The 14,321-nt window shown below is 46.4% G+C and overlaps 1 protein-coding gene across 3 annotated transcripts in view; it reads left to right on the forward strand.

Annotated features, from left to right (window-relative positions):
• Nucleotides 1-14,321, forward strand: part of ARSG (arylsulfatase G) — a 101,154-nt gene that overhangs the window by 22,982 nt on the left and 63,851 nt on the right. The gene's annotated exons all lie outside the window — the stretch shown is intronic.

Here is a 14,321-nt window from a genome sequence, read left to right on the forward strand (position 1 = left end):
AGTGGCCCGGCTGCTACGGAGTGCCTTGCTTTCCCCCTTTTGCAGCAGCAGCAACAGCATCCGCGTTGCACGAAGGGGATGTGAGCGGCCGGGCTGAGTCAGCATCCCCGGTCGGGGCGCGCGCGCATCCTCCCTCCCTGGCGGTTGGCGACGTGCACACAGGTGCATGGCTGCCTAATCCGCCGAGAGCCCCCAGGACGGGAGGGACCCGGACGGTTGGGGAGTCCGTGCCCCTCATCCCGAAGTCCCCGACCCCAAGGTCACTGCGAACTCGGCGGATGATGCCCGGGAAACCAGTTACGAGCTTGCCATGGGGACAAAGCAGTGTGTCGTATCCCCGGCATTTCGGAGCCCGCGGGGGCGCAGACTTGGCTTCCTGGTCTCCACCTCACCTACCCAGGGCCAATCTGAGACCTGCTCGGAAGCAGAGACCTTATTCTCTGCATTTCCCCGTCGGCTTGGGTACGGGTTGTTCCCTTCACTGGGGTTCGAGGAAGTGGTTCTGGTGTCAGAAACTCATGAGAGCCTACTTGGGGAGCGCGCGCACGCGGGGTCGCCACCGGGAGGAGTCGGCGGTTTGAGTTTTAATAAAAATCCCCTTGCAGTCGCCGCCTGATTTCTCTCACGACTTGGCGATAGGGTCTACTGCGTTAAATGTCGTTGTGTGCTGTTAGAGGCTCTGGTGTGGGTTAGGTGGGGAGCAGGTGTGCTCGCGTAAAGTGCTCTGTTACGGGCCAGTACTGAACAGCCAGGGGGCAACTGATGAGCTTTGCAACCTTGGGAAGTAACTTAACCTCTTGGAGCGTCAATTTCCAAATCCGTAAAATGGGGTCAGTATCGGTATTCCCAGAATTGAAGGCTCTCATTTATGATGCCTGAAAAGTGCGGATCAAAATGACTGCCTGTGATGAGCCCTCGGTGCCCATTAGCTCTTACTGTTGTTATTTATGGCTTACCATACCGATTGCTGACTCCAGCATCCCCCCACCCCACAAGCGATCCTTTTTTTCGAGTTGTTCTTGGAAGAATCCACACGTGATGATTTTTAAAAAATGATTTTAATCACTGAAATGAAAACAGTGCTAAAACAGGACTGACTGTAAGTGTAATCTTTGAGATTTGGGATCTCACAGTGCATTAGGACCTGCCACTGCGCTCACTATGGAATTGTCATCTTTAATATGGCACAGTATCTACTGTATTGGGTCTTGGGAACCTATGGGTGTAGCTCATTATTTATAACTGAATGATTTTTTTTTTTTTTTTAGGATTGTATTTATTTATTTGACAGAGAGAGAGACAGCAAGAGAGGGAACACGAGCAGGGGAGTGGGAGAGGGAGAAGCAGGCTTCCTGCCGAGCAGGGAGCCTGATGTGGGGCTCCATGTGGGGCTCTACATGGGGCCCGATCCCAGGACCCTGGGATCATGACCTGAGCCTAAGGCAGACACTTAACGACTGAGCCACCCAGGCGCCCCTATAACTGAGTGATTCTAATCAAGTCCTGGAAGTTCCTGGTGCTTGGGCTTCTTGATTTAAAACATTAGGCAAATCATGCCAAAAGCTCTAGGTGTGAATGAATGATTGAGAAAGTCACATCTGAGTATTTGGCTGGAGTGAAAGCCCTGGCTGTTGGGGAGGCGTAACTGTAATGATGATACTAATACTAAATCACTATTATTTTATTAATATTAATTAGAACTATTAATTTTTTGCATGTTTGCTTTGTTCCCAACACCATTAAATGCCATCCATACATGTGATCTAACTCTCACCCCATCGGTAACATTCTGCGGTTGACACTACTCCCATTTTACAGATGAGAAAAGTTGATGCACAGAGCCCTGGAGGGCTTCACCCAAGGTCTCACAGCATTTATAGACACACCCTGGCCCTTTTTGTAACTAAAGCTCATCCAGAGATGACATTTGCCACCTGCGTTTGGAGAAAGGCGGGGGTTGGAAACCCAATCTCTGCCCAGTCTTGCCAGCCACAAGCCAGTGACTTTTGCTCGCCCTGTAGAAGCTGGCTTCACCTTGGTCCCTTTCCTAGTGAGACCAAGCGTGAAAACCCCTGCTTTTTTCACTCCTCCCGGGAAAGCAAAGAGAGGGAAAGCACTGCATTACCATGCTAATCAAAACCCCCCCAAACAAAACTAACTCTGTTTAGTTCTAAATACGAACAAAAGAACCCTTGGAGTCTGGAGTACAGAACCAGAAAAATCAGGATATTAAGTTCAGGGTTCAGCTCCCCCCTTAGCCTCTTCTGTTGTGTGTGCTGTAACCTCAGTACAGCAGAGCCCCTGGGGTCCTTCATGTACAGTGGGCAAGGCTGTGAGGATGCCCCTTAAAAAGTCCGTCAACATCTTCTGGGGAAATAAATTGGCTCCTGAGGCTATCCCCTCTGCTCTCTCTTTCTAGCCCTCTTGCTTCGGGTCATTTGCATGAGAACAGATTCCTTTGTGCAAAGTTGGCCGGCCTGTTCTCTGTCTACGTTTATAGCTCTTCTAGTCTTCATGTTGGGTTGCTAGGCAGATATGACCCTGGCTTGCAAATAAGCTCACTGCATTTACCAGCCCGTGAGAACTTAAACTTGGGTAAGTAGATTGAAAGGAATCTTGCCTGGAGCTCCGAGAGGAGCAACCCGTTTTTAGGGCTGGGTCTTCAGAGCAGCCATGAAGAGGGGGAGCATTTCGGAGGGCACTCCTTTGGGAGGTGTTGGTCTCCCACCCATCCGCTCTTCCTCTCCCTGATTCTGCACCACCACCCACCATCTCACCTGAGGGCCTGTGCCAGGAGGTGTGTGTGTGTGTGGGAGGGGTGGGTTGGAAACGGGACCCATGTGTATTTGACTGAAGCAAATTCTTGCTTTAAAACTTCAATAAAACTCCAGATAGCAGATAGCAGAGAAGCCCACAGACTTCCTTGTAAGAATTCCAGGTAGATATGTTGGGTTTATCTTGTGGGTGGTGGAGCCTCCCCCAACCCCCACATTTAACAGTTTGAAGGAAGGCAGGACCCTTCAGATGGGCACCCGTGCCCCTGGGGAGATTTGCAGATTTGCCAAGGGGCCTGAGACACAGATAATTTTAGGGCGATCATTTTCCAGAACATGAGCTCTGTCCTAAAGCCAATTTGCCCAAGAACCCACTGTGGGGCGGGCCTGGTGCTGGATTAGTCTCGCACGCTTGGCTTCTCCCACATAACCAGAGCCAGGATCTCACTAGGGTGCTCTGTTCCAACTGAAAACGTCTCTGGGGTGAATATTGAAATACTGTGCCAGGGAAGCCTCTCTCTTCAAGTCACTGTGTCCCAGCCCCCAGTACATCTTGTAAAGATGCTTTTGCAATAGTAATAACTTGTCCAAATATACCAATATGTTGTTTGATGATAAATGATCACTTATAATAATAATTGTGATAATAATTCAACCCAGAAGGGATTTTTTTTTAACTTTGAGTTGTAAATAACAATTTCAATTTATACACAAAGGTGTAAATTTCAATTTATACACAAAGTCTGTGTCCAGAGAAATAGTATCATTAAGTACTTTTGAATATATAAGTATATCGTATTGAGATAGAATGGAAATACAGTTTTGAAAAAGAGAGAAAAGAAATGATAGAAAATTCCTAAAAAATAAATAAATAAAATAAATATCTGAATACTTAAAAAAAAAAAAGAAAATTCCTGACCTAATGAGAAATGTTCCCGTGTAATTTTTAAATGACTGATGATGGTTTTCATATTACTCTGATGTTTATCTTACACTGGATACATTTGAAAGAGTGGTTTAAAATAGTTTTACTGTAAAAGTAAAACTCATTTATGGATACAGTTAAAACAATATCTTTTGAAACTGTGATGAAACACTGAACATAACTTAAAACTGCATGAGGATGGTGTGGACTGAATGTTTATGGGGCCCTCTGCTGCTCCCAAATTCATGTGCCTAAGCCCTGACCTCCAATGTGATAGGATTTGGAGATGGGCCTTTGGGAGGTGATTAGGTTAGATGAAGTCGTGAGGGTGGGGCCCCCATGATGGGATTAGTGCCCTTAAAAGAAGAGAAAGAGAGCCTTGGGGGACACAATGAGAAGGCAGCCATCGGCAAGCCAGGCACAGAGCCCTCACCGAACTGTGCTGGGCTCCCGATCCCAGACTTCCAGCCACCAGGACTGTCAGAAAATGAATTTCTATAGTTTAAGTCACCCAGTCTGTGGTGTTTTGTTATGGCAGCCTTCGCTGACTGACGTGGAGAGGGTTTATTGTTTTTCCAGATTCTTTTAGAGGATACCCAAGCACAAAAATGTGTAGGCCACTGAGTATGGTCTATATTAATATGAGGACAAGAAAGCCTTGGTCCCCACCCTCTTGGATAAATTCTCCCTGGGGCGAGAAAACAAACCTGGGAGTCACCACAGTGGTCCGCGTGAGGCCAGGTGGGGTCTGTATAATTGAGAGCTACGGTGTAAGACGCACCTGGGTGTGGACCCTGGAGCCTGACCTTGAATCCCAGCGCTGCTCTCAACTAACTGTGTCACTTAGCTGGGCAAATTACTGAACTTCTGTCTACCTCAGCCTGCTCATCCGTGGAAGGGGGATAATAATACTGCATAGGGTTGTCATGTGGGGGGCTTAGTGCTGTCTTGCTAGGTTAACTGAGTTAATGTGTATAAGGGGCTTAGCAGCTTAGTGATGTGCCTGGCTCACGATGAGGTTCCCTAACTCTTGGCTGGGGGGTTGAGGAGGATGGGGACTAGAGAGGCCTAGAACCAGGAAAGACCTTATGAGGACTGGCAAGGGGGAGGGGGAGCGGTGAAGAGCAGGAGGTGCTGGGTTTGGGGACAGGAAGGTCACCTCCCCACCCATGGCCTCTGGTGATCTGACCTCTATCATGCCTGATTACCATTCAGTGCAGTGTTGTTGATGGATCACTGGGTACGTCTCATTAACTCTGGAGTGAGTTTTACTTGATTTTAACACTGATATTTGTTCTTAGACTTATTAATCCTTTTTTTTTTAAGATTTTATTTATTTATTTGAGAGGGAGACAGAGAACAAGAGCAGGGGGAGGGAGAAGCAGACTCCCCGCTGAGCAGGACCCCGGGATCATGACCTGAGTCGAAGGCAGACGCTTCATCGACTGAGCCTCCCAGGTTTCCCTAGACTTCTCAGTCTTGGTACTTAAAGAGTACCAAGTACTCTTTAGGTACTACTTAAAGAGAGAAGAAAAAGAGAGAATGTTGCCTCGGGGAGGACTCTAAAACACCATCTCAAGCCTGTTGTAAAAGTACTAACCACAACACAAAAACCAGGATTGTCGGAACAAAGTGATTTTCATCACATTGCTTTTAGGAATAAATACCTGCCGTATCAAAAGTTTAAGCCGCAGTTGCCGGTCACGAAATCTAATTGGCCAGGGTGGAAAGTGTGTGGGACCACTGGGTTTTGCCCCGAGTATATCAGGCTTTCTTTGGAGAATTGTTAAAGTTGCCCCACCCATCATGTTGCTCAAGGGCAAGGAATAAAAACCTGCTTTCTTGCTACGTTTCTTGCCTAAAGGGAGATGCTCCCCCCCACCCTTCTTGTCTAAACACACACAGCCTGTCCTGCTGCTCCTTGGAACAATACACAGTGTTAAGCTTCAATTTTAACCTTTCAGGAGCCGCATATCCGCTCATTTCCAGACGCCTAAGGGGATAGCGGATGGTTCATGGAAGCTAGGAGGCTGCTCCAGGTTGCGCTCTGGACAGGAGGCCAGGAGGGACCCTGCCCTGCTGTGGATGTGGTCCATGGAGGGCTCTGGCCTCCTTAGGGGAGCCCAGATGCTTGGTAGGGCTCCACGGTAGGACTGGGGACCGGGAGTGTCTGTCCTTCCTTCCCACAGCCATCGCTCTTTCATCGCAGCCCACTCATGAGCCCTGATGAATGTGGTTGTTTCCCAGGCACCAGAACCACATCCCAGAGAGTGTGGTCCCTCCTCTCTGAGTGTTTACTGTCTAGTTCAGAAGACAGAACACACGTGTGATTATTACCTAAAGCAGCTTCTCCACAAGTGCACTTTTACGAGGGAGGACCTCAGAAGAAGGGGGGCTCACAAAGGCCATCTGAGGTTAGGGAAGTGATGAGACAGAACTGAGTTTCTGGGCAGGACGGAGCAGGCTTGGCCATAGCTGTTCATGTTAGAGGCATTCATTCAGCAAATATTGATTGGACTCCCTCTGGGCTAGGTACCAGGATTATGCAGTGCATAAAACACAGACATTCTTATCCTGATGCACATTACAGCCTAGACTTGTGACTTTTCTGGCTGGAGCACCTAGCCCAGGGTCACCGGCAAATCAATTTTTTGGATGTTTCCGCTATAAACATGTAACTCCCACTTTCAATTGGCATCCAAGGGGAGATTTCCTTCACAACTGCTCTGCATCTTGGCTTGACCTCGTGCTGTTAAATTGTCTAAAACCAGATTTGCTGGTAGGCAGTGTATTCCAGAGACCATGTCAATGGTCATCAGCGTCTGCCCAGACACAGGGACCTAGCTCAGGGTTAGCCAAAATGGCACAGACAACCATGGGACCGTGTGACAAGGAACTATGGTTCGGAGCTTTGAATACACAAACCAGAAGGACTCTTCACTTTCCCTTTGGCCTTGTTTGTGACCATGGTGTTTATGGCTTCAGGATCTACCAGCAGAGCATGCTGGCAAACAGTGATGACCAAGACAGCCAATAGCTACAGGGAGGCCGATTTCACCATCGACACTCAGCTTAGTTTTGCTTCATATTAATTTTAGTAACGCTTTGGGCTAGTATAGTACTTTTTTCAACACGTTCTCATATTTGCTATCTCTTTATCCTCAACACAACAGGGGGATAGAATATCAATAGCCAATGTTTCTGAGCACTTACTGAGAGCAGACACTGGTGTTGGATTCTTCATCCTCACATTGTGTTTGGGGGGGAGGAAGTTTACTGAGGCTCTCTTTTTCAGATAAGTGGGTAAACTGAGGCACAGAGTTATTGTTGGTTTTTTTTTTTTTGTACTTATCCAAGATCACACAGCTAGGAAACAACTGTGCTGAATCCTGGGCGCACATTCTTCTGGAAACAGGTCACCACACTCCCCAAATCAATTTCCTAAAAGGCATATTTGCCAAGTAACCGCTTCACAGGATTGAGCATTATCCCCCCCTGCACCCCCACCCCAGGTTTTGGTCTTTCCCCCTACTTCCTATGCCCCGACCTCAGCCTCAGAGGTTCTCGGTTAGAGCTGAGCTGGAATCTGTGTTAGTTGGCTTGGGCTGCCATCACAAAACACCACAGACTGGGGTGCTCACACAACAGAACTGTATTTGTCACAGTTCCGGAGGCTGGGAAATCTTAGATCAAGGTGCCGGCCGATTTGGTGCCTGGTGAGGGCTCTCTTCCTGAGTTGCAGAAGGCCACCTTCTTGCTGTGTCTTCACCTGCCAGAGAAAAAGACCCAGCTGTCTGGTCTCTCCCTCCTCCTTCTCCTCGTCCTCGTCCTCCTCCTCTTCCTCCTCCTCGTCCTCCTCCTCTTTCTCCTCCTCCTTCTTCTTTTTCTTCTTCTTCTTTTTAAGACTTTATTTATTTGACAGAGAGAGCAAGAGAGCACAGGCAGGGGGAGCGGCAGAAGGAGAGGGAGAAGCAGGCTCTCTGCTGAGCAGGGAGCCTGATGTGGGGCTTGATCCCAGGACATCGGGATCATGACCTGAGCTGAAGGCAGATGCTTAATTGACTGAGCCACCAAGGCGCCCCTCTCCTGTCTCTTCTTATAAGGGCATCAGTCCCATCAGGAGGGTCCTACCCTCACAACCTCATCCATCCCCAACCCCCTCCCAAAGACCTCATCTCAATACCATCACACGGGGGGTGAGGGCTTCAACATACAAATTTTGGGAAGACATGAATATTCCACTCATCACAGAATCTCACGTATTTCATTGTAAAGGTGTGACAAATCCTGGGAAAGGAGACCTCTGCAAAAATAGAAAAGATAGCACATGACATTTAGTAGAAGTTTCCAATTCTCATACAAAACCGACACAGGGAAAAATGAAAGTTTGACACACAAACCACTGATCAATCTTAAAATGACAGGGAGAAGGATAAGAGGTAGGACGTGGGCCTGCTAAAAAAAGGCCAAACCTGAATCCGATCTCACCAGTAGATCTACAAGTCAGTGAACAGAGAAATGGGGGCTCCAGGGACATTTTAAATCACACCATGGGGTACAACCCGTCCAAAATTGAGAAATTTCACAGGACAAACAACTGAATTTATTTACAAATATATTGCAGGGAAGAGAGAGGAAGAACTTATCAATGAAAAGAGAAGAGGCACATGAACCAAATGCAATGTGTGGTGGGCTTTGTGTAGATCCTGGATTAGAGTTAAAAAAAAAATTGTAAAAATGTTTACAATAAAAAAATAAATAAAATAGGGGCGCCTGGGTGGCTCAGTCATTAAGTGTCTGCCTTCGGCTCAGGTCATGATCCCAGGGTCCTGGAATCGAGCCCCGAATGGGGCTCCCTGCTCAGCAGGAAGCCTGCTTCTCCTTCTCCCACTCTCCCTGCTTGTGTTCCCTCTCTCGCTGTGTCTCTCTCTGTCAAATAAATAAATAAAATCTTTAAAAAAATAAAAAAATTAAAATAAAATAAAATAAAACAAAACATTGGTGAGACAGCAAAGTATAAACACTGATTTAAACACTGCTTGGAGTGTTGACGATACTAACACATTGTTGTTTATTTTGAAAAGTGGCTATGAATAGGGTTGCAGTCATATTTTAAAAGAATTCTTATCTTTTAGGGAAACATATAGAAATAATGTCAGATGAAATTACATGATACCTGAGGTTTGTTTCAAAATAATCCAGGGTAGGGCGCCTGGGTGGCTCAGTCGTTAAGCATCTGCCTTCGGCTCAGGTCATGATCCCGGAGTCCTGGGATCGAGTCCCACATCAGGCTCCCTGCTCAGTGGGAAGCCTGCTTCTCCCTCTCCCACTCCCCCTGCTTGTGTTCCTGCTCTTGCTGTCTCTGTCAAATAAATAAATAAAATCTTTAAAAAACAAAACAAAACAAAACAAAATAATCCAGGGTAAGTGGAGGACGAGAGAAAGACACGTGGAAAGGGGGACAGATGAAAATGGGTTGGCCATGTGCTGATAGCTGTTGAATCGAGGTGCTGGGTCGGGATGCATGAGTTTCTCAACTTTTGTATGTTTGACAGCTTCTGTAAAATTTACTTATTATAAGCGATAAATAAATATGCTTCATACAAATTCCTTAAAAAGTTAGCAAACAGGGAGTGGATTTCAAGTAATTGACCTTGAGTCCTTTCTGTCTTACCACATTTCTTGTGACATTTCTTCTCAAGTGGAGGATAGAATTTTAGAGAAAGGATGTCGTTCGGAGGGCCATCTACTTTCTCTCTTCTTCTGACATGTGTTCAGGACCCAGATATAATTTCTGCAGGGCTGCTGAGCTTTCAGAGCATGGCATGATGCCACCTCTGCTGTCCCAAATTGGCTCCTGCCACATAGCTTCCTTCTGTGACAGTTCCAACAGGTGGTTCTAGCTAACTCTATGCAGGATGTCATATGCCCCATGTGGATGAGCTTCCTGGAATTGTTGGGTTCACAGAAGGAATATTCCCTATAATAGGTCTGGCTTGCTCCCGTTATAAGATAAATAAGTGTTGGGGTCATAACGTACCACAACATGATGACTATAGTTAACACTGCTGTATGGTCTATTTGAAAGTTGCTAAGACAGTAGATCCTAAAAGTTCTCACCATGAGGAAAAACCGTTTCTCTCTCTCTTTTTTCTTGTATCTATAGGAAATGATGGATTTTTTAAAAAAGATTTTATTTATTTACTTGAGAGAGATAGCAAGAGAGAGCATGAGTGGAGGATGGGGAGAGGGAGAAGCAGGCTCCCCACTGAGCAGGGAGCCCGACGCGGGGCTCGATCCCAGGACCCTGGGATTATGACCTGAGCCAAAGGCAGACACTTCACCGACTGAGCCACCCAGTGCTCCAGGAAATGGTGGATGTTAACTAAACTTATTTCGGTGATCATTTCACAATATATATAAGTCATGTCATTTTGTTATAATACCTTAAAATTATACAGTGCTGTATGTCAATTACATGTCAACAAAACTGAAAGAAAAAGAAACAGAAAAAGAAATTGCCTTTGCCTCTTCTGTTGAGCTAAGACCGAGACCCCCAGTTACACTCTAAGAAAGCAATCTTTCTGAGTTGGGGCAGCCCCGAACTGACACGTTAGGTAGGATCTCAGGGCAAAGGAAGGGACCATGAGGATGTTTGTTTGTTTGTTTGTTTTTTCCCCATGAGGATCTTTATTACACATAGACATTAAAAAACCTGAAAAACTGTCTTGGTTCCCAAGGTAACTGGATTTTTCCTCACCACTTGGACCTGGATTTGGGTGAGGCAAAATTCCAGGAGGTGCTCACTGTTGGAGTCACGTGAGCACAGGTGGGTACCGAGATGGAGTGCTGCCTCCTTAAATTTGGCACCCCGGGCACTGGGCCTGCCCCCCCCCCCCCCAGCATTGCCTCTCACCTGGGCTCACCTGGACTGGTGCAGCTGACTCCTGATTCTCATATTCCCTTCCCTGCCACCCCGTTGTTTATTCCCGGCAGAGCCGGGGCTGAATTCTGGGATATGTAGGTCAGAACTCCCTCTCCCTCCTCCACTGTTTGCTGCTCCTCACATGCACCAGCCCTTTGGCTTGCTGGTCTCCCTGCCTGGCATTCCTCTCTGAATGCTGCACTGCTTCCTCCTTTATCCCCTGCAGAGCCTTCTGGAAGGATCCTTCTCCATGAGGCTGTCCCCTGACCTCCTTCACTGTGCACCTCGTGAGCTGCTTCCTGCCTTGAATTTTTCTCCTCGCACGGACGTTTTACTCATTTCATTTCTCCCCCCCCCCACCTCTACCCCCCTCGAGAAAGGAAGCCGCACGAGGGCAGGGGTTTTGTGTTTCTTTCGCTGCTGCACGCACAGCGCCTAGACTGAGACCGGTCGCTCAGTGCACGTTTGCTGGAGGGATGACAAGGCATGGGGAGGCGTGGGTGGGGATTGGTGCAGACTACGTGGGGGCAGCTGGGACCCCAGGTGCCTCCTGGCCACCCCCCTGCCCCCCGCCGCCCACGCATCACACTCTCCCTGCGCCTCTGTCTTTTTTGGCCTCGGCTCATCAGAAGCTTTGTCTCTGGAAAACCAACAGAGCCCTCTGCCAGAAATTCTGCCCAACCTTCTTGTTATTTCAGCTGTTCTCAAGGCCCTCTAGCAGGCTGCTTGGCCGCAGGGAGGTCCTCGGGGAGCCAGGCCTGGGGTTCAGACACCGCAAGCCCCGTCTTCAGGTTGACTCATGCCATTCCATCCTCAGCCCTTCTGACCAACCGCTGCCTGCCGGTCATTCCGCGGCTCATGAGCACCTTTCCCCAGAAGCGAGCCGGGAACCAAAAGAAAGGCCAACACTGAGCAGACCAGAAGCCTTGTTTTCCAGCAGGGGTCGTAGAGAAGAAGACAGGTCATTGCTGAGCGGAGGGGCAACTCAAGTTCACTCTCGGGCTGCCCGAGGAGCATCGAGGCATGGCCAGGGGTTCATACTTGTGCTCAGCAGGGATCTATTCCAGTTTGTTCTGCTTGGATGGAGCAGATGGGTCTTCCTTGGGGGGTTGGTTGAGTACGGTGGTCAAGTTCCTTCCAGCCCAGTGGAGGGAGGAGGGGACGCTCTATTTGCCAGACTCCCCTTTTCTTCCTTAGCCCACAGACATGATCCCTGTCTGTGTCCACTCTCGCTTCTGAGAGGGGCAGGGTGATGCATAAAGAAAGTGGGGAAGAGGACCTCAGATGAGGCACTGAGCACAAAGTTCTCAGCCTGCGTCTTTTAAAAACTTTCCCCCAGCTTCACTGAGGTCTGATCGACAAATAAAATGCGTATGTGTTTACTGCATATGATGTGATGTTTTGATGTACATAAACGGTATGAAATGATGTCCACAATCTCATTAGCACGCGCATCACCTCACGCAGTTACATATGTTTTAAATTTTTTGTGGTGAAGACATTTAACATCTACCATTCTCCCCTTTGCTTCTGTGTGTTTGACTTCTTTTTTTTAGATTTCACGTATAAGTGAGATCATGCAGTATTTGTCTTTCTGTGCCTGGCTTATTTCACTCGGCATAATGTCTTCCAGGTTTATCGAGGTTCTCGCAAATGGCAACAACTTTCTTTTCCACGATCCTTCTTTTTAAAGGCTGAATACTATTCCATTGTGTATGTATTCTACATGCAGCACATTTTCTTTCTTCATTCACTCGTGGACACTAAGTTTGTTCCCATATCTTGGTGATTGTGAATAATGCTGCAGTCAACACAGGGTGCCGATATCTCTTCATGATACTGATCTCATTTCTCTGGATAGATACCCAGAAGTGCGATTGCTGGATCAGATGGTCATTCTATTTTTAATTTTTTGAGGAACTGCCATCCTGTTTTCCATAATGTCAGCCTGGATCTTAATCAAAGTCCATTGCTTTGGGTCCACTCTTTGAATATCTGATTTTCATTTTCACTGTAGTTAAAAAAAATAAATGGGAAAAGATTAAATATCTCCCTGGAGGTATGGGCATGAAGGATAATGCAATGGCGTACTGACTAAATTAGCTCATTTCCATTCAGCGAAATTTTTAAGTATTAATGATTCCCTTTGAAAATCCTCAAAGGAATGTTTTCTCATGGAACTGTTAAGAAAAACAATCTGTTTATTTATGTTCCCACCTTAATTTTAGCTTTTTTCTTAAGCGAATTTTTTTTTCCCCCGGAGTCCTTCGTGTTGGGTCATTCCAAAATGGATTATTGACGAAGAATGAGGCCACTCTAGAGTTCCAAGCTAAGTAGCTTTAAGAAGAAAAGCCTCCTATGATTGTTGCTCATGGTCAGAAGCCAGTAGAATGAGGCTGGGAATCAACCAGCAGGTCAACAGGTGTTTGTTGGGTGCCCTCCTTGTGCAAGGGCTCTTTCTTCTTCTAGAAAGGGAGAAGTCTTTGGGGCCTCAAGATCAACAAATACTGGTTGAATCTTAATTGAGTTTGAAAAAATAAGTCTCCTCTTGGAAAATGGAAGAATTTGCATTTCTGAACAATTGATTCACTGGCCTCCAGAAGACCATGACTGTTTACTTGAACTCCCTTTTATTTTGATTAAGTATGTATCTGCCCAACCTTTTGAGTTTATCTGGGTCTTGCAGAATTTACATACCTCCAACCACCCCCATCTGCTTGCGTTGGCAGTTGGGCTGGCTGGCTGGCTCTCTCAGTTGTGCATTCCCTCCTTAGGGGAAGAGATACACAACTGCACATCACGTCTATCATAATCCCAGCCCCAGTAGCATCTTTATATATTACAAATTCGTTCTCCCCTAATCCTCTCAATGGTTTGGGTGTCCCAACAGTTTTTTCACTTGGTCCAGAATTTCAAGTCTGTGCCTCCTTACTACCCTTATAAATTTAGGGCTTTCAAATGAAGTAGGGATGATATGGTTTTATTCTATGGTTCCCATTTGCAACCTGCAGTTGAAAACGTAACCTTTGATTCCTGTTTTTCAAAATTCGACCTGATTTATGGCTTTCGTGCTTGTCCACTGAAGTTGTATTATCTCCAGTAGGTTAAGCATCTCCATTTTAGGTTCGTTTTCTTCTTGGACAAGAATCATGATGTTTTTATTTCTAAGCCCCTTGGTACTCCAAGTGTGATTTAAGGGCTAGCGATATAGTCTTCACCTAGGAATTTGTTAGAAATACCCCATCCTTTCCTATGAATCTGCATTTGATAAGACCTGTAGCTGATTTGTAGGTACATCCAAGTGTGAGAAGCCCTGGTTGAGCATGTCTTTAGATTTTAATAAAAATTAGATTGTTGAGATGTAAAGGGACAATTTCCATTAACAATTTTTGGAAAGGTGTTTCTGACATTTTATTGTGAAACGTTTCAAACAGCAAAATCGAACATTCTACCTTAAGTACCCGTATATTCTCCACCTAGATTATACCATTAATTTTCTTTACGTTTCTTTTTTTCTCAAATCATTTTCCATCAGGAATTTTATATAGAAATATTAGTTGACGGCATGACTGTTAGAAAGAATCATGTCTTGGTCACAAAGGTCTCACTCTTTCTTCTAGAATTTTCAATGGGTTTGATAAGGTCATGATTAGTTTGGGGATTTCTTGTGAATCAGGGAAGCGTGGTGGGGTGGGAG

Source organism: Halichoerus grypus, chromosome 2 (assembly GCF_964656455.1).
Source record: "Halichoerus grypus chromosome 2, mHalGry1.hap1.1, whole genome shotgun sequence".
Lineage (NCBI taxonomy): Eukaryota > Metazoa > Chordata > Mammalia > Carnivora > Phocidae > Halichoerus > Halichoerus grypus.